A 14,641-nucleotide genomic window follows, 5' to 3' on the forward strand; every position below is an offset into this window, starting at 1 on the left:
CCATTCTGTCAGTCTGTGGAAATCGGACTGCACTCAGATTTTATCCAAGTGCAGTCTGATGATTTCCACGCACTCATTGACTTACATAGCCGAGTGAGATCCGAATATCAGATCAAACTCGGGCATGCTGCGATTTTTTTTTTTCCCCTGGACTGTCCCCTTCCAAGGAAAAAATTGGAAATGTGAATGGCTGCATAGAATGACATTGGTCCAAGTGCAATCCAATGTTTTGTCGGATTGCACTCGGACTGATAATACGGTCATATGAATGAGCCCTTAGGCTGCAACACATAAAACAGTAATAAACCAGCATAAAAAAAAAGAAATAAGAAAATTAAACTATATAAGCTGAACAAAAGTGAAAAAGACATAGTGTAATATCAACTGAAACCAATTTGGTTTGATATGAAAGTGAATCGTCAAGTGTGCAGAGCCCTGTGCTGTGAAGCTGAAATTTATCACCATCAGCAAAAACTGAACCAGGTTCAATACATACGTAAATACTTACATACGTACATGCATCAATCATTTAATATAGCATTCAATTAATCAATAAATAAATATGATCTTCATTATATATGGCTATAATTCATACATAATGTAAAGTGAATTGGAAAAAAAAAATCTCCGCATTTATGACAAGGAACATAATTAAGTATATATAATTCATGAAAATAATTCAATATCGAGGAAACTATGCCACACTGAATCATGAAAAATTCAAAGGTCATCCATTGTATGTCATGTATAGGTTTATTTCCGTTTAATAAAAAAAATAATAATAGTAAAGAAATGAAAACATGAATAATATTAACAATCACATATCATAAGATAAAATAAAAAATATGCGAAAATGTAAAGCTGCGGCTCCACACCATTGCCCACCCATGGTAAAGGGGGGATTACAATTAGATGAAGGAGAAAAAAACAGCAAAACTGTTATTTTTAAAAAATATAATGTGCTCGAGGAAGGGACTCATGGTCCAGATTAGTTGAAATGGGAACCTCACCACCACAAAAGAAAATAAGACTGTTGGTCTTGCTGCAGTGTTAGTTTCTTTGATCCGCCGAGGAGTCAAAAACAGATATGGTCGAACGTTTCGACCGAGAGTGGTCAAGGACATCTATGTATAGCAAGAGCCGGGAACCAGGGAATGCGGCAGGGTGTAAGCCAGATTTTCTGGTTCCCGGCTCTTGCTATACACAGATGTCCTTGACAAAGACAACTATCGGTCGAAACGTTCGACCATATCTGTTTTTGACTCCTTGTCGGATCAAAGAAACTAACACTGCAGCAAGACCTACAGTCTCATTTTCTTTTGTGGTGCTGGGGTTCCCACTTCAAAGGTGGGATTACAGTTACCATGGAGCAGGGTTGCCAACTTGGTTTTTAATTTTTTTCTGGACAACTCACAGTCAACTTTTTTTTACCAACACATTATATGACCATAATAAATAATTTAATTAGGATTATAAGTGAACCATGTCTACAGCCCATAAATCCAATATGAAGATGTCAGCTGCCTTCACTGTGAACCGTAAAAGGGTCATAAAAGCAAGTCATAAAAATCTGTCTCCAGCTTCAAAAAAATCATGGACGCATCAATATTTTTTTTAAGGCTAGGAAAAAAAGTTTTCTATTTTTACAGACAGTCCAGGGATTTGTGGAAAGATGGTCAGCACTTTTTTTTCCCATAGAGCGGTGGAGACCATAACAGATTGTGGGCAATGGTTACATCACTTTCATGTTGCAGACCCGGTTAGGTTGTTTTTTTAAGTAATAGCCACAAGATCACGACATGGTCTCAATAATTCCGCAATTTAATTATGACTCACGGGCAATGGCGTGTTGCCATGGGACTCTTGCCAGAAGCTGGTCTTTGCAGGAGGTGACAAGTAAGTCTTAATAATATAAATAGTGGTTAATATTAATAGAACCGGGGCACAGGCAGAGTGTCAGGAATCGGCATTGTTGAGTATCTTAAAGACTAGTCTACTCGACACGTTAATGGATACCTGTCAGCAGAAAAAAAAGGTTTATACATTTTGCACTCTGTAGGCCTCGCAGTCATTTCTTTGCCTAGGCTAATGGAAAAAGATGTATTTACAGCAGTTTTTTTTTTTTCTTCAAATTTTTTTGCTCCAATTTTTTAATCTGTCCTAGAATGGACTTCATTTTGCTCCAGGTAAAAATTCATGACATAGAAGGGTTTTTCAAAACTTTAGTGAGGAGGAGGGAGCCAATGTGGCACCCTGCTGTTCACAGGTACCACAGGACCCAAAAGGGTGCATGGACGGACTTCTCCACAAGAGGCCCTCATTACATGCAGACACCTCCACCCTTCCACCTTATACCACCAGAGGGAGCCCAGTTAGGGATATATATATGGAGGGTGGAGCCAGGCAGTTCAGTCAGAGAGAGAGTTCAGGGAGTGTGCTGCCACTGAGAGCAGTGAAGACGCAGCACGTCTGCTGCTGGATTGAGGGCCCCGAGTGTGGCCGGAGGCAGTAAGGAGAAGAGAGAGGAGTTGAGGGGGCAGATGAGCATCACAGGCTCACCCCAAGACACAAACCGGACACAGGGTCCGCGCCAGTAGGGACTACCGGCTTACCAGGAGGCTTCCAGACCCCTGGTCATCCTGAAGCTACCAGCAATAACCGGACTAGGAACCACGAAGGCCCCGGCATCCAGGGATAGTGATTGCCAAAGAAAGGTCCTACTACCAAGCGGTCAAGTGAGAGAGCAACAGAACACAGAAGCTAGGCCAAGTTTCAGACTGGCTAAAAGCTTAGAGAGAGGGAGACATGGATCGGGAGGCCTTATACCCGCTCACTGGGGAGAAGTCCTGAAGTGCACCATTCCTAGCAAGTACCCTGGACCATACCTGCCGTTACACCAGTAAAGGTACTGAAGCGAATCCCCTGTGTGAGTGTCCGTCATACCCCCTGACCTGGCCATCTCTCACCTGCACCCCTTCCATCTACACTGCCCCGGGGGCTAGCTCCGCCTGTGGGGAGCGGAAACATCCCAGCTGCCATCCCATCACCCCCAGAGGTCTGCAGCAGCGCCGGTAACCGTTACCGGAAGCCACAGGTGGCGTCACGAAACAAACTTTACACTAAAGAACCCCCTTTTTCAAGAGAGACCCCTGAGTATGGGCCTGGGAGCCGACTGCTGTGACATCCTAAACAAGGTAAAAGGTCCCCTATATCCCCCTGGGTGACACACCACCAATCACAGATATTTGCAGGATATTGTGGTCTGAAAGGTTTCCAATAGTTTTCATCCTATTGAACAATTTTGGCACTTGGGTGGACAAAAGTTAGACTGCGTAATCTTAGCCTAGACAGTGTACTAAATTTATTACAGAATACATCTGGAGCTTTTTTATTGCCAAGTATAACTTTACACCAGCTATTAGTCGTTTTATGTTTAGACCAAAAATCATTAGCAAAATGTTAGCTAATTTAGGCTATGTGCCCACGATGCCGAAATGCTCCAGATTTTTCCTGAGCGTTTCTGCATCTCCCTGGCAGAAAAAAACGTATGCGGATTGTACATGCGTTTTTCCTGCCAGGTAGAAGCATTTGTCACGTATTTTGCACAAGCGATTTCGCATGCGGGTTGTCAAGCGCTTTCCAAGCGATTTTAGCATCACTTGGAAAGTGCTTGACAACTTGGTCACACTATATAAATCCATGCAACCGGCATGGATTTTATATAGTGTGACCAAGTTAGTTAAAAAAAAGAATAAAAATGGTAAGAAATAAAAAAAAAACATTATACTCACTTTCCGATAGCCCCCAGTCTCCTTCTCCGGTCTCCCCGGTAGCTTGCGGTGGTGTAAAAGGACCTTTCATGTCGTCATTTAGCCATGTGACAGATCACGCGACCGCCGACATCACTACCTGCGAGCTACCGGGGAGACCGGAGAAGGAGACCGGGGGCCATCGGAAAGTGAGTATAATGTTTTTTTTTTTTTTTTTTTAGCCACCGGGGAGCCAGGACGCATTACTAAGGAGATCAAGGGCTCATCAGAAGGTGAGTATAATGTTTTTTTTTATTTTAAATTATTTTTTTACAGGTACTATGGTACTCGGGTCTGGATAAGAGTCTCCTGTTCTCCAGACCCGGGTACCATCCGCACATTAAATCGCTTAATATCCACATGTGCACATGTAGTCATGCGGATATTAAGCGATTCAATGCAAGTCAATGGTGGCAAAAACGCCGCGCTTCCGCAAAATAATTGGTAGTGCTGCGGACTTTTCCGCAATGATAATCTGCAGCGGAAATTTCCGCAGCATGTGCACAGCACATGTGGATTATCATTGGGAAACATGGCAGGCCTTCTACCAAGCGTTTTTTAAGCGTTTCTGCGGCGTAATTGCTGCTGCGGAAATGCTTAAAAAACGCATTGTGGGCACACAGCCTTATCTATTTTGCAAACACCCATACCTCAGCTCAACCCTTTTAAGAGACATCAGCCTTTTTTAAAGTTTATACAGAGGTGCAGAAAGTGTCTAAACTCTTTAAGCATGTGCACCAGAATCCAACCTCAGTTTTAGACAATTTAACATGAAAACTTGGCACTCAATACTGTAGATATTAAATTTAGAATAATTTTATTCATTTGTCATGCTCGCACGTGGATCGTGGACCCATGGTACCATGATCCGGGGAGAGCCTGGAGGGGTGTAACCACCTGGTTCTTCACTAGAACCCCTGATGGTGTGATTAGACTTGAACCCAGGTGAACGCCAGATGCTACTCCAGGACAGACCCTGGAACCACAGCTGATGACCCCAAAAGGGGTACGTTGACTCGGAGCTGGAGTAACCGGCCGGACAGTAACAGGTTAACAGGAGGAATGGATGCTGTACAGCCAGTAGACAGAATGGATAAGGAAGAAAAATCCAGCATCTGTGACAATTGAATGAAATATTAAAACATGACTTTTAATAGCGACAACTTAAAAATGTAAGAACAAAAAAAATATGTACAATCCACGGATGCTGGCTTTTTCTTCCCTGTTGTTTTCTGCCCAGAACTCAGTCAGGAGTCCGTGTACCGCATCTCTGATTGAGGTAATCATTTTTTCCACACTTGGTGAGATGATTTCCTCTCTCCTTTTCCCCCTTTTCTTTGGAGACAGAATGGATACTGGATCAGGCACTGACAGGATAGGTTTGGGAACACAGGGCAGACTCAGGACTAGGTATAGGCAGGACGAGTTCAGGAACAGGTACAGCAGAACGGATAGGACCAATTTCAGACAGGACGGACGGGAACAGATTCAGAGAGAATTAGGTGGCTGGCAGGAGGGGTACGGTACTACATGTCCCGGTAGGTACGGAACCGCAGATGTGGACAGGTATGGAACTGCAGATGTGGACAGGTATGGAACTGCAGATATGTACAGGTATGGAACCGCAGATGTGGACAGGTATGGAACCGCAGGTGTGGACAGGTATGGAACCGCAGATGTGGACAGGTATGGAACCGCAGGTGTGGACAGGTATGGAACCGCAGATATGGACAGGTATGGAACCGCAGGTGTGGACAGGTATGGAACCGCAGATGTGGACAGGTATGGAACCGCAGATGTGGACAGGTATGGAACCGCAGGTGTGGACAGGTATGGAACCGCAGATTTGGACAGGTATGGAACCGCAGATGTGGACAGGTATGGAACCACAGATGAGGACAGGTATGGAACCGCAGATGTGGACAGGTATGGAACCGCAGATGTGTACAGGTATGGAACTGCAGATATGTACAGGTATGGAACAGCAGATGTGGACAGGTATGGAACTGCAGATGTGGACAGGTATGGAACTGCAGGTGTGGACAGGTATGGAACCGCAGATGAGGACAGGTATGGAACCGCAGATGTGGACAGGTATGGAACTGCAGGTGTGGACAGGTATGGAACCGCAGATGAGGACAGGTATGGAACCGCAGATGTGGACAGGTATGGAACCGCAGATGTGGACAGGTATGGAACCGCAGATGAGGACAGGTATGGAACCGCAGATGTGGACAGGTATGGAACCGCAGGTGTGGACAGGTATGGAACCGCAGATGTGGACAGGTATGGAACCGCAGATGAGGACAGGTATGGAACCGCAGATGTGGACAGGTATGGAACTGCAGGTGTGGACAGGTATGGAACCACAGGTGCAAACAGGTACAGAACCGCATGTGAGTGCAGGATCAGGTACAGACAGAGGAGAGCAAAAAGTGACCTATTGTTCTGGAATTTCTAAACAGTTGGCAACCCTGACAGACACACAAAATACTACTGTAGACATAGAGAAAAAATGAAAAATGGATATTGGATCATTGTAAGGGAAAAGCTTATGCCATCAATGCAACCCCTTTCTGTACGTCTATTACGGCATATGGACATCAAAGATGGAGAGTCCCCACTTGGCACTCGCTGGGGTTTTATGACCTCTGGTGATGAGCTTATTCCAAGCTGCAAAGAGACAACCCCTGAGAAAGGAGATGAGTTCTCCTTCCTTAATTATCTAACTTGCAAATTGGTGAACAGAAGATATAATTTAGATCATCTTGTGACAGCCCATTTAAAGAGGTTAAAGAATCGTCCCCATGCAACATCATGGCCATCTATTAACAGTCGTGTTTCCTGAGTGCTAGGGTCTGTCTCCAGGATTAATTAAGCCATTAGGCTCTTGTCTTAAAATCATTTTTTAAGTCTGGCTGTTTAAAGAACTTCTTTATGCGTGTCAGTTATGACCTGTTATTTCTTCGTAAAGTCTCCCTTTCCTTCCCATATAAATTACTTTCTCACTCTGTTTTGTCTAGCTTTAGATGAATGAGGGTTCTCTGAGGCTTTTCTGTGAGGGACGTATGTTATTTGAATATATTATCTTTATATTGGGTATTAATGCAGGCTGCAATTGTAAAACAAGACTCGTGAAGACTGCCTGCTGCGCAGTTCTGTACAATGGGCTAATATTTCTTAATGCTCAAGCCCTGGTGTGTCTTAAGTACTCAGAGCAATTTCAGTTGGTAGCTAATGTTGCAGCTAAAGTGCAGAGTTATTTTGGCTGGATTCCATATTCTGGAAGTTTTTTATTAAGATTGCTGTTATGGTTTGACTTTTCTGTATTATAACTGTCCATCCTACAGTATACGGTATATTCACTACTCTAGAAATGTGTTTTTACATATAATGTTTATTCACTCACTCATCGGTAATATTCTTGCTCTGTTATTTGTTTTATCCAAGCTCAGTTACATCCATACATGTTAAGCCTTTCATTATGAACAGTCATATCATTGTTACGCACCTGTCCCACATCTGTGCCTTGTTTTCCTCACCCCGATCCGCTAGACTCTGTTGTGCTCCACATTGGGCTTTGCAGGTGGCCTGGGGCATGATCCCATGTGAGCATCTGCCTATATAAGGCTCACCAAGACTCTCACCACCTGTGTCTTGGTATTAAGACTTCACTGTTGCTAAACCCTGGCTTGCTCTATACAACATCTTGACTTGCTCAGCTGTTGTCTGCAGTCTCCTGGATGTCTTTTGCCTGCCTGTGGTTTCCTGAATCCCGCCAGCCTGCCGGCAGTCTCCTGGACACTTCCCACCTGCCTGCGGTTTCCTACATTCCGCCTACCTTCCTGTGGTCTCCTGGATGTCTCCCACCTGCCTGCAGTTTTCTGCATTCTGCCTACTTGCCTGTGATCTCCTTGACGTCTCCTGCCTGTCTGCGTTTTCCTACATTATGCCTACCTGCCTGAGGTCTAATATGGAATATGTCAGCGCTATATAAATTAGACACGTTCGACTTCTCTCCATAGAAGTTAGTTGAAAAAAGCTGGAAGAGTCAAGTCAGTGTGTATTATGAAATTCACTTCCATACAGTCATATGATCACCTGCTCACATGGGCAATACCGGAGGATCTTGGCAGCGTGCGCACCACACACTGCTATGATTCAGGAGTCTGCAGTCCTGTAAAGTGCATGCAGACTTTTGTCTCAAGCCTGGACAATCCCTTTAATGCAGGGGTGGGCAATTAATTTCCCCAAGGGGGCACATGAGAGACTGCAACTGTTGTGGAGGGCCGAAGCAATAGGCTGAAATTAATTCTGCTCAAAAATAACATATTAATTATAATTATTTTATGTTAATAATTATATCACTTAATATTGAACATAATTAAGTATGTTGGCATCTCCTTATATACCATATGAGCACACACACAACCACCCTATATACTGTATGAGCCCACACAAAGCCCTCTATATACCATTAGAGCCTCCACATAGTCCCCTGTATAAAGTATGAGCTCCAACATAGCCTCCTATACACAGTATATATAGAGTATAAGCCCCCACACAGCCTCCTGTGGCATCCCGGTACCCGTTCTACTACTGGTAAATGAGACAGTTGTAGTGTGGTAGTAGATTTCTTCCATTGTGTGTACGAAGTTAGGGGATATAATACATTGCATTGTAAATTGTACTTTCCTGCCATCTGCTGGCCAATGTGTGTATATGAAGTAATGATTAATCTCCACACAACAAGCTGCCATAGCAACGGCTGAGAGGAGCCTCCCAGCTCAGGGCACCCTCTGACTGAACACTGGTAGAGACCAGTTGTGGCCGGTTCAGACTGCCTAGGGAACATATAGGAGAGACACTATTTTCTCTCAGAGAAGTGTTTTGAATGCCAGTCTACGCTGAGGGGACATTTTTCCTCACATAATCTCCTTCACAAAAAGGGTGAAGTGTTTTCCAGTCAGGAGGGAGAGAGAATGCTGTACATGGACTCTCCTGCTCTCTGGTTATTCTGATCGCTTCTAGCCAGGACCAAATCCACGTGGCTGCCATGCCACCTAATTTGCTTCAACCTACCCCTGCGAGAGGGAACGGTGGGATAAAAACTGTGAGTGCATCCACACTTTAGTGTGTTTCCACAGAAAGCCAATCTGTGAAGGTCCCTCCATCAGTTTAATATTTCGTCGACTGCGCATAGCATTTCATGTACTAGCAAGTACTCTTCTCCAGCCGCCCCGAGAGGCCATAACAATGCTTGTCTCAAGAAGAGAAAACCATTACTTTCATATGCACAATATACTGTGAACTTTGCCTGTAAGAGAGACTGTACCCTGTTACCTCCTTCAGTAAAATTGATATGTTTACAAGTTCACCTGCGTGTCTGACTGCTTGAGATTACACAAACATCACGGGCACTCCAAAACCTGTACCCAGACACCACTGCTACAGGATTGCCCCAGGGGGTCCTATACCATCCACAAGTGCCACCTCCCGCTTTTGAAATTGTTGTGGACACGAGGGAAGTGTTGAGGGGTCCAGCGACCCACTTCAGCTACCGTGACATCATTATCTGCTGCCAGTGAGACTACACACCCCAGCTGGCCCTTCTGCAACATCTGACACCTCCCCAGTGGCCCACCACAATTGGTGGCGTCATGAACAGGATTCATCTGTGTGCCTGTATCAGAGACTCTGTCCGATTGTCAGCAGTCACCTCAGTATCTACATCATGAGTGAACCCAGCAACAACAGCCAAGCTGGTGCTAACAGCCCTGCTGTGCCCATCGCGTGCAACATGCCGTTCCCTGTCCCATTTGATCCTGGGACAACCTGGTTGCCACGCTACAAGCGGTAGCCGCACATCTTCAGGGACTTCCGTGACAAGTTGCTGGCTCTCTTTCTGTTTTACCCCCTCTCTCCAGAACAGCAAGTGCAGATCCTGCTGGGTCAGCTTGAGGGTGCTGCTTCCAGGGAAGTTCGATCCTGGCCCCCAACAGAGAATAAAACGCCTGAGCAACTCCTTGTGAAACTGAAGGATGCCTTTGAGGTTACATCCATCTCTAAGGTCAAGATGAGATTCTTTGCAAGACAACAGCCAGGTGAGACCCTGCGGGACTATGCTCTATCCCTCCAAGAGGCTTTCTCCGCTGTTCTACAGGTTGACCTCCATGAAAGTGTGGACACTGACAAAATCTTGATAGACCACTTCATAGAGAGGGGACGGGTTCTGAACTGTCGCAGCGCCAACTCCGCCTGCTTGCTGCACAACATCCTAGCTTCAACTTTGCAGACTTCAAGACCCTAGCCATCCGTGACCTCAACAATGAATATATACAGGGAAACTATGTCCCCTTTGCTCCTCTAGCTGGGTCTATTCCTGCTGCCCCTCCATCTTTCCAGATGACATCGCCAAGTACTATGCAACCTACACAAGCTGCGCAGACTCCTGCTGTGGACTTCAAGGCATCCCTCGAGGCCCGTGTAGATGACATTGCCAGAGGACTGGAACAAGTCTCTCAACAGATCAAAAATCTGATTATTTCACCTTTGCGCTGCAGTGAGCAAGCCCAGGACAGAACTCTCTCTCCTGAGCCTCCACCCAGGAGTCTACCTCCAGGCAAAGATGCTCGCCGCAAGATACCTTTCTGTCAGCACTGCCACAGATATGGACACACCGAGGCCCAGTGCTATCAGTTAAACGGGTCACCCCCGAGGCTGAGGACCGCCCCTCGGGAGGAAGAAGAAAAGGTCCAGAGGGAGCATCCATGTGGGTGCCTCACTTCATCTAGCACTGCCCGCACATAACTGACCTGGTAAACAGTGTCCCTCTGGAAGCTCTTGTTGACACCGGCTCACAGGTAACTGCAGTGCAGAAGCGAGCATATCTTAAACATTGGGACTTTAGTAGTGTTGAGCCACCCCCGTAGTGTTCGAGTTCGGTTCGGTTCGTCGAACACCCGTGTGTTCGCCGAACTGTTCGTCGAACTGTTCGTCGAACACCTTCGAACACCGTTAAAACCAATGGCAGGCAAACAAAAACACATAGAAACACATAGAAAACACCTTCACAGGTGTCCAAAAGCTGACAAACTGCTCAGAAGACACAACTAACACATGGAAAAGTGACAAGTACATATAGTCATGCGAAAAGAAAAGGGGTGGAGGAGTAAAAGGAGGGAGAGACACAGATATCGGCATGTCATGCCCTTCTAAAATCCAAAAAGTGAGAAGCCGACACGTTCAGTCCGCTCCTGCCCATGCCACCTCCGCGTCGCCGGGTTTGTGCCAGAGCCGCGGTGAACCCTGACGGCCAGCCCCCCTCTCCCAATACTGGTGCCTGTCCGCTGGTGGGTCGAACGAGCCCCCCTGTGGTGGAGGCAGCTCTAAGCTTTTTAATTTAAATTGTCTCTCTAATTTGAATGAATACACTTTAAATCCATTTACAAGGATCTATTGGAGGGCAAGTCTCATGCCAGCAGCCGCGTAATTCCAGCTCCAGTAGCGTCCATTAAAGCTGCTGCAGTTAAAAAGCTTTTATAAGGATCGAGCTCGGCTGTCCACCGCAAGGCATCCTACTGCCAGTCCCAGCCCCTATGCCTTGGGGTGCCTCCTGATGCTCTTCACTGAGTATCCCGTGGTCCCGAAGCATTTCCTTTGAAAAAATTAAGTGTCCAAACTACAGGTGGTGTAGCTTGCTTAACAGCCGGGATAATCCGCTGACTAGCAGACACTGCTACTAGGCACAAAGTATTTCCTGGGCTAGATGCAGTTAAAAATTTGTAATTAGATACTCTCGTTGGATGCTGAGAAAGCATTCCATAGAGTCTCCTGGCATGCCATATATGATTCTCTTAAAGAGCTTGGGGTAGGGGTCTAGGGGACCCTTTTATAGCCAAAATCATGGCCCTGTATCGCAATACATCACCTAGGCTGAAGATAAATGGAACTGTAGCACCCTGAGGGCTCGGTTGCTACAGAGATATTGCACCTCACCCAGAGGTGTGATATCTCACTCTCAGGTAAGGATGTAGTGTGGATCAGGACCCGACACCTGCATGCATTACACCACATTGCCGTGGGGCAGGGCGACCAATATGCCCCTGAGATGGGCACGACAGTCCCTGTCCCTGGCTGGAGTGGGGGGAGGGAACACTGAGGAAGGGGAACCCTGTAGTGCAGGAGCAGGGAGGAAGCAGTTCCTGGGTGCATTGAGAAGGGAGTATAAAAGGTGGGCACCATCTTAGTTCAGTGCAGAGAAGTCTGAGCAGAAGTGGCAGGGAGCAGGGGCTCTGCATGAGCTCTGCTCCGGAGGCGGGCCTAGTAACAGAGGCCCAGGCCTGGAAGAGGGAGAAGGAAGGAAGAGGAGCGGAGAAGGCTCCAGGAACGAGGAACGAAGGGATCCCAGGGGTGCGGACGGGCGAGTCACCACCGAACGCCCGAATCCACCTGCGTGGAGGGGTCAGGCCAAAGGGGGAGACCGGTCCCCGAAACTAGTGGAGGCAGGAAACGACCCTCAGCTAGAAACAGGAGGCTGTGACATTTTATGTGGCGCAGCCCCTCGCTACACCCGCTAGGAAGGCACCACATAGGGTCAGGGAAACTGGCGCCAAGTTTACCAAGAGGAGGCCCGAGGCAGCCGGACAGAAGGGTTGGTAAGAAAGGCCAGACAAAGGACACACAAAGGGGGTCCTGTGAAGCGCTCCAAAGTTATCTGGGAGTTGTCTGAGCCCCTCACCTGGTGAGCACAGTACGACGTGGGCAGCCGTTACCTGCAGACGTGGTCTGGATAATAAGAACTGTGAGTAAAGGCCCTGGACTGCATCACTGACTCCGTGTCGTTACTGCTGCTGCCCTGCACCATCACCCCCATCCTCCGCATACACTGCCCTGAGGCTATACTCCTCCCGTGGGGAGTTATGCTACGCTCTGCTGCACCCACAACACCAGCCTCAGCGGTCTGCCCTGGACCGGCGGTTCACTCTGACCGCAATCCACGGGTGGCGTAGTCGGACATTTAAACATCAAAACCACATAAATAGTTCCGCCACTGGTTTGACCGCCCTGAGCCACGGAACTGGGTCGCCGCCACGGAGACTACAACCACCAGCATCCACCAAAAAGGGTCCGGCTCCGGGTGTCCCAAGGCCCAGGGGGCGCGTCAGAACATTTTCATCACCTTTCACAATCACCAATGGGACAAGGCAGGGATGTTCTCTGTCCCCTCTCTTATACATCCTAGTGACGGAGCACCTGCTCTCATCAATTCGCCATAACCCCAATATTAGGTGGATTGAGGTGGGAGGCACCTGTCACGGGTGTGTTGCCACGAAGATCGTCACGAGTACACAGCCTGACTTCTCGCAGCTGACTTGTTGGTGCTTTGTGTTTTCTCGGCAGTGAAGGAGTTAATTCTCTCTCTCTCTGGGCTAGCTGAGGTCCAGCCTCGCCCAGCTGCAATCAATGCTTCTTTAGTGAGACTCCTTTATATTCCTGCAGGTCTGTTTGGGAGGTGTCGGTGAAAGCTTTTCATTCAGACTTACAGAGCGGATCGTGGTGTTTGGAGTTGCTGAGATAAGTGTATTTGGAAGTGTGTTTTCCCTTTCCTCGCTTTATCATTTATCTCCTTTCCCGTTGGTGTTCCCTCTGTTGTAGTTGTTTAGAAGTTGTATGCAAGGTGGTTTTGGTTTTTCCCTTGTACTGTCTCGTTCGTCTAAATACTGTGTGTGGGCATATTATTTCTGGTTCCCTATTGTTGTGATCGGGGTCCTTCTCAGGACTAGATTACTTAGGTGCAGGGATCCTCAGAAGGTAGGGGCTACGCTGGCGGCCTGGACCTCTGTACCTTTAACAGTACCTCCAGGATGAGGGATTAGTCAGGGCCCCAGCTTAGGGTCAGCTTAGGCCCCCTACCTCCAGTATTCTGTGACAGTGTGACATTTTCACCGACCATCTTAGTTTTTCTCCAGCTACCATGGATCCAGTAGCCGGTCTAGCTCGGCAGTTGCAGAGTTTGTCCATGGGGCTGGCGGACGTTAGGTCCAAGGTTTTGCATCCTCTGGAGCAAGCCGGACCAGAACCTAAAGTAGCTCTCCCTGACAGGTTCACTGGGGGGCGGGACAAGTTTTTTGTTTTCCGGGAGGCATGCAAATTGTACTTTCGGCTGCGGCCTCGGTCATCGAGCAGTGAAGAACAAAGGGTGGGAATTGTCATCTCGCTCCTACAAGGGGACCCACAATCTTGGGCGTTCTCTCTTCCCCCAAGCTCCCCGGTTCTCCAGTCAGTGGATAGGTTTTTCGCTGCTCTGGGACTCGTATATGATGACCCAGATCGGATCTCCCTTGCTGAGTCTAAGTTACGTAGGATTCAGCAGGGAGATCGTCCGGCGGAGGAATTCTGTTCGGAGTTCCGTAGGTGGGCCACGGACACCCAGTGGAATGACCCGGCTCTTAGGAGCCAGTTTTGTCATGGTTTATCCGACAAATTACAGGATGTGTTGGCACAGTATGACTCTCCCGCGTCACTGGAAGCCGCTATGGCCCTTGCTATTCGCGTTGACAGACGGCTTCGGGAGAGGTGCGGGATAACTCTACCCCCTGTAATGTCTCCACCTCCTACAAGGTCCCCTCATATGGTGGTTCCCCTGGTCAGTCCGGAGGAGCCTATGCAATTAGGAGGGACATCATTTCGGGGAAGGGGACCGGTGGTGCGCCATAAGACAGGAAGGTGTTTTCTCTGCGGGAAAAAGGGACATTTTATTGGGGGGTGTCCATCCCGTCCCTTGCAGAGTAAAGAGTCGTCGAAAAAACTGTTGATCCCAGGTTGTGTGG

Source organism: Phyllobates terribilis, unplaced genomic scaffold, assembly GCF_046119375.1.
Source record: "Phyllobates terribilis strain yellow unplaced genomic scaffold, ASM4611937v1 Scaffold_7__3_contigs__length_470593459, whole genome shotgun sequence".
Classification (NCBI taxonomy): domain Eukaryota; kingdom Metazoa; phylum Chordata; class Amphibia; order Anura; family Dendrobatidae; genus Phyllobates; species Phyllobates terribilis.